The sequence below is a fragment of the Vespa crabro genome, chromosome 2, assembly GCF_910589235.1.
Source record: "Vespa crabro chromosome 2, iyVesCrab1.2, whole genome shotgun sequence".
Taxonomy (NCBI): Eukaryota; Metazoa; Arthropoda; class Insecta; order Hymenoptera; family Vespidae; genus Vespa; species Vespa crabro.
In genome coordinates, this window is record NC_060956.1 from 17563499 (window position 1) to 17578498 (window position 15000).

General features: G+C 33.2%; 1 protein-coding gene across 10 annotated transcripts in view; it reads right to left on the reverse strand.

The window, feature by feature from the left end:
• The window catches only part of LOC124421970 (rap guanine nucleotide exchange factor 2-like), a 125863-nt gene that overhangs the window by 42854 nt on the left and 68009 nt on the right, over positions 1-15000 (reverse strand). The gene's annotated exons all lie outside the window — the stretch shown is intronic.

Here is a 15000-nt window from a genome sequence, read left to right on the forward strand (position 1 = left end):
TCGGAAATTTTTCGTGTATAAATCGATATCGATATATATACATATCTATGCTCGATTTCGTACATGCCTCGTAAATAATCTCGCTACGATACATTTGCCGTATGCCGAAGCACAGTTTTATATGAAATATAAATTATTATTTGTACCAATTTAAAAGAGGATATTGAAAAAACGAAAAAAGAAAGAAAGAAAGAAAGAAAGAAAAATAAAGACAAACAGAGAAAGAAGGAGATAAAGAAGAGAGAAAAGAAAAGAAAAAGCATCTATGAAACTTGGAAAACATAAAATAGGATGAAAGTCGAACTTCTTTTATCGTCCCTTTTTTACATCGTCGTATCGTTATTACGTCTATTATGAACGCTGTATAGTTCCTCCGAACGAATCTTATATCCTCGAGAAATAATTTTAAATACCAAGAAATAAGTTCGAAAAGACCGTGGAAAAAGTAAATTTCCTTGTACGATTGATAATAATTTCGGATAAATTTATTGTGAAAGGAAGATCGAAAAAATAAAAAAGTCGATTTATTACGACAAAAAATGCATGTAGTCAAACACGTTCATAACTATTAACTATTATTATTTCACCGATAAGTAAAAGAAAAGTTATAAAGATAGAAAATCCGAAGATTTTCCGTGATTTATCTTTCGATGTATATGTATATACTTTATAATTTACATAGTTTTATGTAATATCTGTCGAATAAACCTTAATTCTAAAGTGACGATAATCCGAACGAGAACAAGGTAAGAGTAAAGAGGTTTAGAAGAGGAAAAGAGAGGGGGGAAAATGTGAGAAAATAAAGAGAAAGAGAGAGAGAGAGAGAGAGAGAGAGAGAAAGAGAGAGAGAGAAGGAGAGAAAGAAAAGTCCATGTATAATGGTACCCGTGGGAACAGCTTAGTAATGGCGTGTACCAAAGTGCATAAGAGGCCCCGAAGGAGGGCTAGGTTTAAGGATAAGGCAAGAGAGTGGGTAGACCTTCTCGAGTAGTGGATAGAAATTCAGTGAGCTTGCAAAACCCCTTGAGCACGCGCTCTAGAAGGCGGCTCGTCTTCCTCTTTTCGTAGCAGCCAAGCTTACGAAAGGAAAATATAGGAGTACACACTTTCCCAACGACGTTTGTGCTTTTCCGCGCTGAAAAAGATTTCCTCGTCGTCTTTATAGGTATCTGCCTACCTGCGTAATTCAGACATGTGTACGTAACGCAACTACGTATGTATTTATGTATGTATGTATATACGTATATATGTATGTATATATGTATGTATGTATGTATGTATGTATGTATGTACGTATGGATAAGAGCAAATGTCTGACTTTACTTTGCTCGTGATACGCTCTTTTCAAGTTGAACGACGAAATCGAACAACGAAAAGAAGTAACGATTTGGCTTATCTCGATTTTCTTCTCGTTGAACTTAAACTCCCTGATATTTCCACCGATCCAAAATTGATCCCCGTCGAATCGAATTCATTTCATATCGTTTCATTTCGTTTCATTTCGTTTCGTTTCGTTTCGTTTCGTTTCGTTTCGTTCGTTCGTTCCAGTTATATGCGAGTGGTCTATTTTTTCTTCTTTCTCTTTTTTTTCCTTTTTCCGTTTTCTCCTCCTTCGCTTTTTTCTTTTCTTTTTTTTTCCTTTTTTCTTTTTCCTTTTTTTTCCAAAAAATCTTTTGCAATTGAAATCGTTCGAATAGAAAAAATAAACGCATGTTATTCGATATACATACATATCAATATTCTCGTAACATTCGTCATCGAATTGACCGTCGTTTTGAGAAAAAAGAAAAAAAAAAAAATAAATAAATAAATAAACGCATATATTTTTGTTAACGTGTTAAACGACGAATATAAAGCTAAAAAGTGACGATAGACCTTTCCATCTCGTCACGTTAAAAAGAAGAAGAAGAAGAAAAAAAAAAAAAAAGAACAAAAAGGAAAAACAGAAATTCCGGAAAAAGTAATTAACTGTCGTAATAGCGATAATTACCGGTGCAGTTTAACGCCACGTTAGGAAATAGGAGACGAAGAAAACTGCTCGCTCGTAAAAGCGCGATAGTCGAGTACATGTGTATGATTGCTACTCAAATATTCAACCGTCTGTGTACGTTTTTCTGCGTGGATGTATCTTCCATTTTCACTGTCTCATTCTTTCTCACTCTCACTCTCACTTTTTCTCTCTTTTTTTCTTTGTATATTTTTCTCTCTCTCTTTCTTTCGAACGTGCTTGAATTGCTATCCAAAGGGAAAGAAAGAGAGAGAGAGAGAGAAGGGAAAGAGAGAGAGAGAGAGATCGAGTCGTGTTGAGTATGTTGAAGCCATACTTGCTTCTAACGAGGATTGGTCTCTTTAGGTAGAAATGTATACATATATATATATATATATATATATATATATATATATGTATGTTGTATGTATGTATGTATGTATGTATGTATGTATGTATGTATGTATGTATGTATGTATGTCTGTATGTATGTATGTATGTATGTATGTATGTATGTATGTATGTATTGTATATGTTAGAGGATGGTAGAGGGCGAAGGAAAATCTCGCCAACTTCATAGCTTCTACCTGGAACACTTTACGAAGGACTTAAGGGAAGAACATTTTACAGGTGCAGCGGTTGTATCTACTATCTCAAAGCAAAACTTCTACGATATTTCTGTTCCTTCCATACCTTCCATTTTCATCTCTCTCTCTATCTCTCTCTTTCTCTCTCTTCTGTACTTTCTCCTTCTCTCTCATTCCATTTTATTATTCCCTTAGCTTCAGAAGCTTTCCTGCATAACTGTCGCGTAGTTTCTAGTAAACAAGTTCGCCGATATAACGTGATACCAGAAGAAAATTGCTACGAAATAATCGCGATATTATATATGTATACGTATATACACCATTCCGTATATATGCTATAATATAATATAATATAATATATATATATATATATATATATATATATATGTACTTAATATATATATATTGCTCCACGAACCGTTCAAAAATTTACATTTAAAATATAACAGATTGTATTTTAATCTCGACTATATCCGTGCGTACCTTCACCTTTAAATCCTTCCCCTTTGAACTTTTTATTCTTTTTTAACGAAAGAAGAGATAAAACGTTATCCCGCGATGTTTGTGAATTCCTACCTCGTGAAGAAAGTTTTCTTACGTAGCGTCGGATTTGCAAAGGTAACGTAAATTATCGGCCTAGGATAAATTGAGTTCGAAAAGTGGGATTAAACCTGGTGGAAAATCGAATGTTACTATGTACTTTGCAAACGCCTTGAAAAGTTACGACACAAAAACTTGGAAATAACGAGAAAGAAAGTCACGATGGTACCCATCACCTTTATATACCAACGCAAGTCATATAGGATTTCTCTTATTGTTGGGAAAGAGAAAAACGAATGTAAAAGCTACGAAACGAAGAGGAGTCATCGAAGTGGCAAAAAAAAAAATAAGAAGAGAGGGAGAGAGAGAGAAATACGAAAATAATCGAAGGAGAGGCAAACCAACGGAGAAGTTAATTACAAGAACGATAAGGTGAAACGAAGTGGAAGAAAAATTTCAATTTCCAACGAAATACGCGGACCGTGTCTTCCGGTACAACGATCCCACTCAGCGTAAACGCAATTATTAATTGTAATGCCCTCGTGTAGCCGCCTTGATTAGCACGATTCTTTTTTTTCTTGTTTTCCTCTTCTTCTTCTTCTTTTTCTACCTTTTTTTTTTTCCCTTGCTCGGTCATAATGAAAGTAGCCGTGCCATGAAAGTAGCTCGTTCGTGTAAGGCGGTTGAAATATAAAAATTTTAAGCGACTACGATCAAAAAGAAAAAGATAAAGAAAAAGAAAAAGAAGAAGAAGAAGAACGAGCCACGTTTTTACCTTCGAATTTTAACCAATCAAGATATCTTAAGAAATCTTATCGGATTTTATTTCGATAAGATTCCTCTCGCTTTTCGCTTTCTTCTCATAAACGTAAGTATGCGCGTATATATAATACATAAATATTATTAGTTATATAATTTTCCGTCTAAGACGGAAGAAGTATCTACGTCTATTATTAAATATTAGCTTTATGCTCATTTTTATTCCTATAACGTCGTATTTAGAAAAAAAAGGAAAAAAGAAAGAAAAAAAAAAAAAAGAAAAAAGAAATATAAGTATTGAGAAATGTATGAACGTGCGCGTTGATCCTTGAAAAAAAAGAAAAAAAAAAAAAAAAGAAAAAAAAAGAAACAAAAAATTAAATAAAGAATGGTGGAATTTCAAAGAAAATAATGATCGAATCGAGAAAAGTAAGAGAGTTCGCAATCGTTATAGCCATTGCCAGTTATCGCGTTTTTTAAAGGGAACAAATGAAATTTCCACGTTTCTCTTCGATGCGACAAAGTGGCTCATAATTCTTCTTCGTAGTATCATATGTTTCAACGAGGATTCGCATAGTTGACGACAACGAAGTCTTCGATTTTCGAACTATCGTCTAACTAATTGCCCCCCTCCCCCTCCTCCTCCCCCGTTAGAATCTCACAAATTTATCGAAGTTATGCTTGCGGTTATATGCGAAAAAAAAAAAAAAAGAAAGAAAGAGAAAAATTAAGATTTGAAGTAATTATAATTGAAAGTAATAATCATAAGAAAGTAATTATGATACGTTAATATGTCAACAATAAATATATTTTAAATATATTCGAGTAAAAGGAAGATCCCATTTAAATATACTGACAACTAAGCCGAAACCAAAGTCGATGAAAAATTGGTATTAAGTAAGAGAAACTTTTTTTTCTTATAATCCTCCATCACCATCCGCCTATCCAACGTCGTTTCTCGATGAAGAGCGATGCTCGGAGCAAAAGGTCGCCATTATTTTTCACACGTCTCAGACTACACTTTACGACGTCGAACGGGCTTAAAAGCAAATGCGGCAAATAAATAACATAAGTTAAATATTTACGAGATACATCCTTCTTTTTCGACATTGCAAATGACCGATCATCAACGTTCCATGTATATTAAATGAAACTATAGATAATTACGTATATTGAACCTATCAAAATATATTATCGACCAGCTGTTGATCATTAAGATTATACAATCGATAAATGTATGTATATATAAATATCGATGGTATTTCATCATAATCGAGAAATTGAAAATAAACGAACTTATAACGATAACATCATGATGAATACCGAAGCGACTACGTTTCAAATACGTATCATTTGACGTGCATTCGATAGTACCGAAATGAAACGATGATTAAACGGACTTTGTTCTTCGACATGACATAGTAATTGATACCAAACGAACCACAGAGACTTCATATTCCCTTGGTGACGAAAACATATTGATTCGTCGGACGATAAATTCAATCAAGTGATAAAAGAGGATAAGAAAAGAAAAAAAAAAAAAAAGAAAAAATAAATAAAGAAAAGAAACGTCTATTTGAAATACTATTATCGTACTAATTTCATTTATCCAAAGGATTCTCTTTGAGACGCAACAGAGTTGAACGAATCTAATTCTATATGTATAGTTGAAAAAGATATTTCTTTGAAAAGATAAAGGCTTGTTTTTTTCTAACTATCTTTTTTCTCCCCCCTATCTCTCTCTCTCTCTCTCTCTCTCTCTCTCTCTCTCTCTCTCTCTCTCTCTCTCTCTCTCATTTTTTCTATTTCTTTGGAACGAGTTTACAGACGCAAGATAATATAATTGGGTAAAGTAATAGAAGAAGAAAGAAAGAAAAAAAAATAGAACAAAACAAAACAAAACAAAACAAAACAAAACAAAACCGAGTACTGCCTTTCGCTGGCTCATTTCCGCATCGCCGTGTATCTTTTCCATGAGATGAAACTCAAATTACCGAGCGTCTCTCTCTCTCTCTCTCTCTCTCTCTCTCTGATTTCTAGACCAACGGATGAGAAATCTTCCACGAAAAGCGTAATAACAATGAAACAAAATATAACGAGGAAGAAACGAGGATCGAAAGGGATGTTCCAACGGAAAGGGATAGGATGGGAGGGAGGGAGAGAGCGGGGGAATATGAATATAAGCAAAAAGGAAAGAAAGAAAGAAAGAAAGAAAGGAAGAAAGAAAGAATAACAGAAAGAGAAAGAGATAAAGGAACGAAAAAGGGCAACGAAAGAGGATAAAGATCCTTCTGCTCTATTCATGGACAACCTTGACCATTGTTGAAGCTTGCTCTAATGCCTACCGATCCTTGCAGGTTCATTTTTTTTTCTCGCCCTTACTTTCCTAACGAGCGTCATTCCCATAAATTTTCTTACCCTTCCTGGGATTGTTAAAAATCGTCCTATGTACTCTTACTTAGATCTTTTAGAAATTCTTATTAAAACGGCTACCCTTCAAAGAAAAAACAAAACAAAAAAAAATAAATAAATAAATAAATAAAGAAAAGAAAAGAAAAAAGAAGAAAGAAAAAAAAAATAAAAGTGAGAGATACTTTTTTGAAAATATTAATCCAACGTAATGTCTCTTCTTGTTTGTCAATGCATTTGAAAGTGGTATATATAGAAGGGAGGGATAGAGAGAGGGGGAGGGGAATAGAGGGAAGAGGACATGTAGAAATATTGATGAAGTAAGTTGTATCACTGACGAACTAGCGTTAACTTTAAAAAAAAGGACTTATGCCCTTTATAATATTTCAGAGCAAGGACATGGAGATAAAGGAAGGAATCACCGTTAACGTTGGATTGAATCAACGCAACATCTCGTCTGGTTCCTCGTTTCCGGCAACAATATCGACGTACCCAACCATCGAGCCAAGTCGACTAATGAATCGAGCTTCGACGTTCCTCGTTAACGGCAATTATCAAAGGAATCGATATATGTATATAGAGAAAAATGTTCGCGGCTAGAGTTCGTTAGCAGTCAACGCGGTAGCTGTTTTTTCGTCGCGGAAACTAACGATCTTCGTTCTTTCTCTTTTACTCCTTTTTATCGACGTCAAATCATGACGGGTGGCTTCATCGTTGAACGCATAGAAAACGATTTTCTTTTCTTCTTCGTTTTTTTCCTTGTTTTTCTTTTTTTTTTTTTTCTTTTTCCTTTCTTTCCCTCGAATGAATTTTATAGTCAAAGGAGAAAATATCGTAAATTTTTTTTCTTTTCTTTTTTTTTTTTAAGATCGTTAAACGATCGTAAGATTTCTGCGAATCGTTTATGATGACTTGTTTTATACACGAATTAACTTCTTTCTCTCTCTCCCTCTCTCTCTCCCTCTCTCTCTCTTCTCTTTTTCAAATCGTTTTATCTTTTTAATAAAATAAAATTCTTACTTTCTTTTTTATTTATTTCTTTCCTCTTTTTTTTCGTGCAGGATTTATATGATCCCTTCTTTCTGAAAAAGTCATATTTTTAAACTTTAAGAATTTATATGAAAAATCAGATATAAATATATTTATATGTAATAAAAGTGAGAGAGACAAAGGGATAGTGGGAGAGAGAGAGAAAGAAAAAACCTGTGTACACGTATGTGAAAGTATAAAGTGATTAAATATAAAGTAGAAAGTTCATTTAAAATAGCTTTCAAACGAATTCGAAAAATATCTTTATTTTTGGTCAAATATCTCTAATTTTAATTCATAAGTTTTTAAAAATGTGAATGTTAACGATTCAAATTGTAGACCATAAATGCGATCGTAGATCGGAAACATATTTGAGACATTCTGTTTCCTCATCGTTGTTCTGTTTCCGTAATACACATCTCGATGTTGCAATCGTGCCGAACGTGCTATCGGTTAAACCAAAACCGCGTTACGAGGAACACACAAACTCGAGTAATTCAACGTCATGTGGATTTCCGCAAGCCCGTACGACGAGGAATCAAACCTGTATGTAGGATACAGGTAGATATATCTATATATTCGATCTAACGAGAGCTGCGGGCTCAAACGATTCGAGGATTTTACTTCTCCTTCCTTACTCCTTTGATGCTAGGAGAGTTAATTCCGCTCATTACCATAAAACGAAATCGTTCATCCACGAATTTAACGAAGCGGTCAATGCAAAGGAGGATATCCGTGTCGCTAATATGACGTTTGATGAAAATTCATTTGAATGTTATGCTTTTAATTATATCCAATGCGAATTAGATAAAGTAAAAAAAAAAAAAAAAGAAAAAAAGAAAAAAAAGGAGAAAAAAAAAACTTATCAAATAATGTGAACGGGTTATCGTTATTTCAATTTTAGAAGAAATTTTTATGACTTTTATCCGACACCTGATTCAGTTCGAAATAAATAAATAAATAAATAAATAATTAAAAAAAGGAAAAAAGATCGTTTTCAAATTTCGAACCTTTGCTTTAATATTAAAGCGTACCAAGGAATATATACTTTTTTTTTACATTTAAATAACGTAAAGATTTTCCAATACTTTTTAGATATCGTTATAACAAAGAACGAAAAAGGAACAAAATATTTAATATCCGTACAAAAATTACGCGCATTCGGTATACTTCGTTTCACGAATATATATCATAATTCAAAATTCTTGTATAATTATATGTTTGATAGTGATTAAGAAACAGTTTGCGATAAAGTGAAATCACTTTGTAATGTATATTGCATTAGATATTTCACCGATATTTATCAATATGAAATATTTTTTTTTTTTTTCTTAATAACCTAAGAATGTTCGTAATAAACTAAGAGAAAAGCTATTTTCAAATGTACACAGTCAGATTTTGTTCGTTCTCGTTGTTTCTTTTCTGAAAAATGATATCTAAAAGTATTTAAAATCTACATATCATTTAAATATAAAACGATATGTACCCCTTAAATGTATTTTAATATTAAGATGAAGGGCTGATATTTCAGGATGATTCTTTTTTCTTTTTCTTTCTTTTTTTTTTTTTTTTTTTTTTTAATTTGGAGCTGAACTGGAGGATTTACTCGTCAAAGATCAAATAGATGGCTATTTCATTTTCTTAGATTTACTTTTTAATTTTGATCTTGGATTAATGTTGATCAGTTATTCTTTTTTTTTTTTATTTAACTTTTTATTTAACTTTTTCCATATCCAAATCCGTATATAACGTCTTTAGATTACGTGACCTCGCCAATAGTTTTTTTTTTACTACGTCATAACTTATTTATCTGATACCTACAACAAGCCGATACGAAGATATAGATTGATCGTGGAACGAAGCGATGCGAAAATCTCGAAAAAATATATTCCATCGAACGTAATTCGTGTATCGTTGGATACGAGGGATAAAAAAGATCGACGATAAAATTTTGACGTTCGACATGGCAAAGTAATATTTCCAGGGAACCCTTCCTAACCAAATAGGCAGTGTGCTTTTTATTACCCCTATGCCAAATAAATGCCACGAAATAAAGTCGTTTGTTCCGGAAAAGGGGTAGGGAGAGGGAGATTGTAGAGTAAAGGGAGAGGGGCGGGCGAGGAGGCGGGGAGGAAGTTCGCACGATTTACGAGAAAAATCGTTGGCAAAGAATTCACGATACTTATGCGCATATCGATAACTATGTCCTATATGTTATAATCCACGATGAAAAGAATATAAAGAAAAAATTATTCCATCTCGTATCGATATCATACACCATAGCTTTACGTAATCTTTTTCATCTAGTTTCCCGAGTTGATCAACTTTCCCGAATTGAAAACCACAAAATGAAACTTGATTTACACATGTAATCCCGAGCCTTATCGATTTCTTTTTTTCTTTTCTTTTTCTTTCTTTTTTCTTTTTTTTTTTAGTTTTTTTTTTTTTTAAATTCTTTTTTAAATTCCTTTCAATTTACTACACTCACTTCCAGGAAGAAAAACTCGGAGAGAGCAACTTCACTGGCAACTATACCAGGATGATTAAACGTGCGCGGAAGTGAATTTTAATTCTACCATTTTATTTTTATTTTTAACAAATAAATAGTATTTACATTTGAAAATTCCATTTTCCTAGATCCTAACATAGATAACGTTTATTCCTAGAAGATATAAAATATATTTCTTTTCTTTATTTCTAACTTTTTTTTTCCAACATTTATTCCTAGAAGATGTACAAATATATGTCTTTTTTCTTTCTCTTTTCTCTTTTTTTGTGTGTTTTTTTTTTTTTGTTTTTCTCTCTCCCTCTTGCGATTCACAATGGAAAACAAGAAGAAATGAAAACATTTTCAACGAAAAAAATTTTGTCAATAATAAAATGATAGAATTCTCGTATAAGTGTATCGATAGGTTTGTTTGTTTCACACTTTTCACCAGGAGAAATTTCATCGACGAACTTCATCAGAAAAGATATGGTCATGAGAGGTTGGTTGTCGTCGGTTAGCCGGTCGATGAATGAAGGGCTCAGCGGAAAAAGGCGAGCTTTCGAAAGGGATGGAAGATAATATACAGGAGAAGACTGAAGCCGTTCGTTCGATGATCGCGATTCAGTACTATTCGAAAAAAAAAGAAAAAAATATATATATATAATAGACATGCTTTGTTCAACTTGCATCTCCTTCTTACGTTCACTTTTTTTTCTGACGAATGATATTTGTCAAATATAAAATCGCGGAATGCGCTCGGTGGCAGAGACCGGGGGAGGGAGGGGGTGGAAGAGTAAAGGAAAAAGAAAGAGAGAGAGAGAGAGAGAGAAATTATACGTATAACTTCGTGCATGATGAAAGTGTACGAAACAATGGTTTCTTGTTATTAGCGTGTACGTTAACGAAACCATGACTAAGCATCGAGAAAAGTGAAGGTAGTATACGCGCTTACTTAACTATAATATACGTAGATATATCTCATTTCTTTATTTCTTCTCTTTTTTTTTTTTTTTTTTTTTTTTAAGTACTCAAAGTAGAAGACGAAGAAATGAAGAAGGAGAAGGAGAAGAAGAAAGAGCGCAAGCGCGTGCACGAGAAGATCTACACCGTGAGAGAACGACCCTGGATCGCCTTGGGAGTCGGGCCTCCATTCAGAAGTCTACCTTTCCCACAGTGTCTTCCTCCAAACGAAGACGACGAAGAAACGCGTAACCGAAGAAACATCGGTCAAAGTTCAGCGTACCTAGCTACTTCTCTTTCTTTCTCTCTCTCTCTCTCTCTCTCTCTCTCTCTCTCTCTCTCTCTCTCTCTCTCTCTCTCTATCTATCTATCTATCTATCTTTCTCTCTATACGGACTATTTATCCTTCCACACTAGAAAATACTTTTATCTATATATTTATGCGTCACCATCTGCTTTTTGAATATGCTGCATCGAATCTCATGATAAATCGGATCGGGGCGGTCAATATTCGTGAGGAACGTTATCGATATAATACCAGAAAGGAATAACAAAATACAATACCGTCCACTTATTTTTCCTCAACATATCTCCACTCCCCCTCCTTTTCCCCCACTAACCTTTGTATAAAATCTTTCTTGTGAAAGAGAAAGAGTGGGGAGAGAGAAAGAGAGAGAGAGAGAGAGAGAGAGAGAGAATGATATTTACGATCTATCCTCTTATCACTTTATTCGTTTAATAATATATCGGATTTTGTTCTTCTTCCTTTTCTTTCTACCTCCCATCTCCTCCACTCTTTTTTTTTTCTTCTTCTTCTTCATCGTCTCAAAGTCAAATAGGGCTACAATTACAGTGCGCGCGCACGCGCGTCGAACGCGCTCAATTCGATTCTATTAAAATTCATCGTGAGGAACGAGCGAATGATCCGGACGAAGGGACCCCAAGAATACTTCTCCCGAGGGAAATTTTCTTCTACGAACATTGGCATCGGCCAATGGATATCGCTTCGGAAAAAAAAGAAAAAAAAAAAAAAAAAAAAAAAAAAAAAAAAAACTTTCGACGACTGATTTCCAACTAATACATTTCGGTCGAGACATTTCAGAAGAAAAGAGAGATTCTAAAGAGATACAATGGCGAGAGTACAATGCCAAGGGAAAGAAGAACGCGAACGAAAGACGAGGAAGTAAAGGATAAAAAAAAAAAAATAAATAAAAAACTAGAGAAGATAGAAGCAAAGAGCAAAAGTAGGAAAGCCGAAGAGAGAAAGAAAAAGTAAAAAAACGAAAAGAAAAAAAAAAGAAATAAAAAAAAGGCAAAGAAAAGGCGAATCGATCGACGATCGAACTAACGTTGAAAACTCCGAATCTTATCTTCTCCTTTGAGACTTGCGACTGGCAGCATCTAAAGAAAGAAAGGAAAAAAAAATATAAAAAAGAAAAAAAGAGATTATCCTTTCCATCCTTGATTATTATGAAACAACTGAGATCAGAAAGAAAAAAAGAGAAAGAGAGAAAGAAAGAGAGAGAGAGAGAGAGAGAGAGAGAGAGAGAGAGAGAGAGAGAGATAGAGAAACAATATATACACTTTTCATGAATAAATATATGTATATATATTTCTATATATTGTACACCGGGATTTCTCTCGAGAATACTTAGGGCATAATGGCAAAAAAGAGACTATATAAATAGAATATGCGAAAAGATCGAATAAGGTATTATTTTTGAAGAATAAAGATATACTTTCTCGACAACAAAGTTCAGGGTTTTAAATGTAAAGAGTAAAAGAAAGAAAGAGAGAGAGATAAAGATAGAAAAAAAAAAAGATCAAGTAAAACGTGACGACGATATCAATGAACGTGAAAGAATGAGAAAGAAAGAGAAAGGGATTTCGTTCCAATTGCAAGGGCAAGTTTTCTAAATAAATCACGATTATCTGAGATTAATAAAGATAGAAAGGAAGGGAGAAGGATGAGAGAAAGAGAAATAGATAGAGGAAGAAGAGAAAGAAAGAAGATCTTAAGATCGTGAGATCGAAAAGTGGCAATAAAATAACAGGATTTATCTTTCACGAGTCGAGAGAATCGTCCCTTTTGTTCCACTTTCTTTTCCAGTATTCGATTCTCTCTCTCTCTCTCTCTCTCTCTCTCTCTATCCTTTTGCAGAGATAGAAACGATAATGTCACGAATCGAAGTATCGGAAAGTATAACTGTAGAAGGGTACAAAGCCGATAAAAGTTCAATGAAGAAGGAGTCGTCTTCGTTGGCGAATGGTAGAAAGCCTTTTGGAAACGTCTCGAGTAATGAAAAATGAAGATCGAAAGAGGAAGAGAGAGAAAGAGAGAAAGAGAGAAAGAGTGAAAGAATAAGAAACAAAAAGAGTTGAAGAAATAATAAAGAGAAAGAGAGAGAGAGAGAGAGAGAGAGAGAGAGAGAGAAAGAGAGAGAGAGGGAAGGGAGGGTGAGAGAGTGCGAGGGAGGAACATAGATTTAGCAAGTATCAACGAGACAAAGAACCTTTTCACTGAAATCGTCGACCCGAATTCGACTTCATTCGATCTACCTTCGTGAAAATAATGTTCTTCAAAGTTTACTTTAAACAAAATGTAATTCTTTAAAAGTAAAAATTATAAAAGTATAGAATAGCAAACGTCGCATTGAACGGTACGCGAAATCGATGATATAAAAATTTATATATACGATGAACATAATTTAACGATATTAATAGTATCAAAAATTAGTTCTTAATATTTCGATTTAATGTAAATTTAAAATTAAATTATTCAAATAAATATCGGGTTTCCCAATGCGCGGACACGATTCGCAGTATAAAAAAAAATTAAAAAAAATAAAAAAGAACGAATTATCGGAAAATAAAATATCTATTCGATATGGATTATTCCATCGGAACATTCTCTTTCTTCATTTTGTATCGTCGTCGTCGTCATCGTCGTTATAGAATTTTAAAGATAATAGATAATAAATTTTTATGTACGATTGAATGTTAAAGGACAAAAAAGCGTAAAAAAAAGAAAAATTTTTTTGATATTACGGATTAATTCTTTGAAGTACACGATTTTAAAGAAAATAAAAACCCAAGTTGCATAGAAATCTTCTTTAATATAAAAAAATTAAAAAAACGAAGTCGTTCACTTATATTATTTAACGTAAAATATTAATTACTATAATTAAACTATAATATAACTCTCATGTATAAAAAGCTAAGTAAAAGCTAAAAAAAAGGACAATATTTAATCAACCTAACCCCCCTCCCCCGAAAGAGTTAAATCGAATTTAAAAGAATAATAATATATTGAAATCGTTTCCTGTCTATCGATAATAGTTATCGAGGAATAATCTCGATAATCGATTTTAATGTCATACCGGTTGTATAAAAATTTACGATAAAAAAAAGATAAAGAAAGAAAAAAAAAGAAAAGAGAAAAAGAAAGAAAGAAAGAAAAAAGAAACTCAATCTCGTTATCTTATTGCTAAAGGACTTCGAAACGACTTTGAAAACGCAAACGCGACCAACGCTTTTCTCCCTTTCGTTGATCTCTTTTTCCTTTTCTTCATTGGATCCGTGCCAGGACTATTCGAAAGAAAGTCAGTCGAAACCCTTCTTCTTTTTGAATGGATCACAACCAAGCTGACCGACTTCAAACGTTTTCAAACTCCGCATTTTGTCAATAGCGCGTTGTTCATTAATCTCTCGACTGTATCTGTCGGCTAAAAATCTTTCTTCTTTTTTACGAATCAAAGGTCTCCTACGTAGTGGCTTCATGCTCCGAATATCGCATAAATCCGTGACCGTGTCTGATTCAATGGACTACTCCTACTCCTCCTCTCCTGATCGAATCACATGCTACCTTTCATACAAAATAACATGTATAACTTTAATTCTTCTATAAAGAAAAATCATTTTTTTTTCTTCTTTATTTTCTTATTTATTTTTTTTTTTCTGATTTGAGCGAAATCAGAAAAATTAATCCCTAAGTTTATCCCTTTGGGACGTAGTAAATGCTTACTCTCATAAAAAGACACATACCATCGATGTACTTATATACCTACATGATATATATATGTATGTAGAAGTTATGATATAAAGGAAAAAAAGGAACGAAAAACAAAAAAAGAAAAAAAATAAATAGAGAAAAAAAAATAAAGAAAAGAAAAAAAAATGAGAAATCAAACCTCACTGAGGTTTATTCTCAAATGTTAACTTCCCCATCTATTTATAATTAC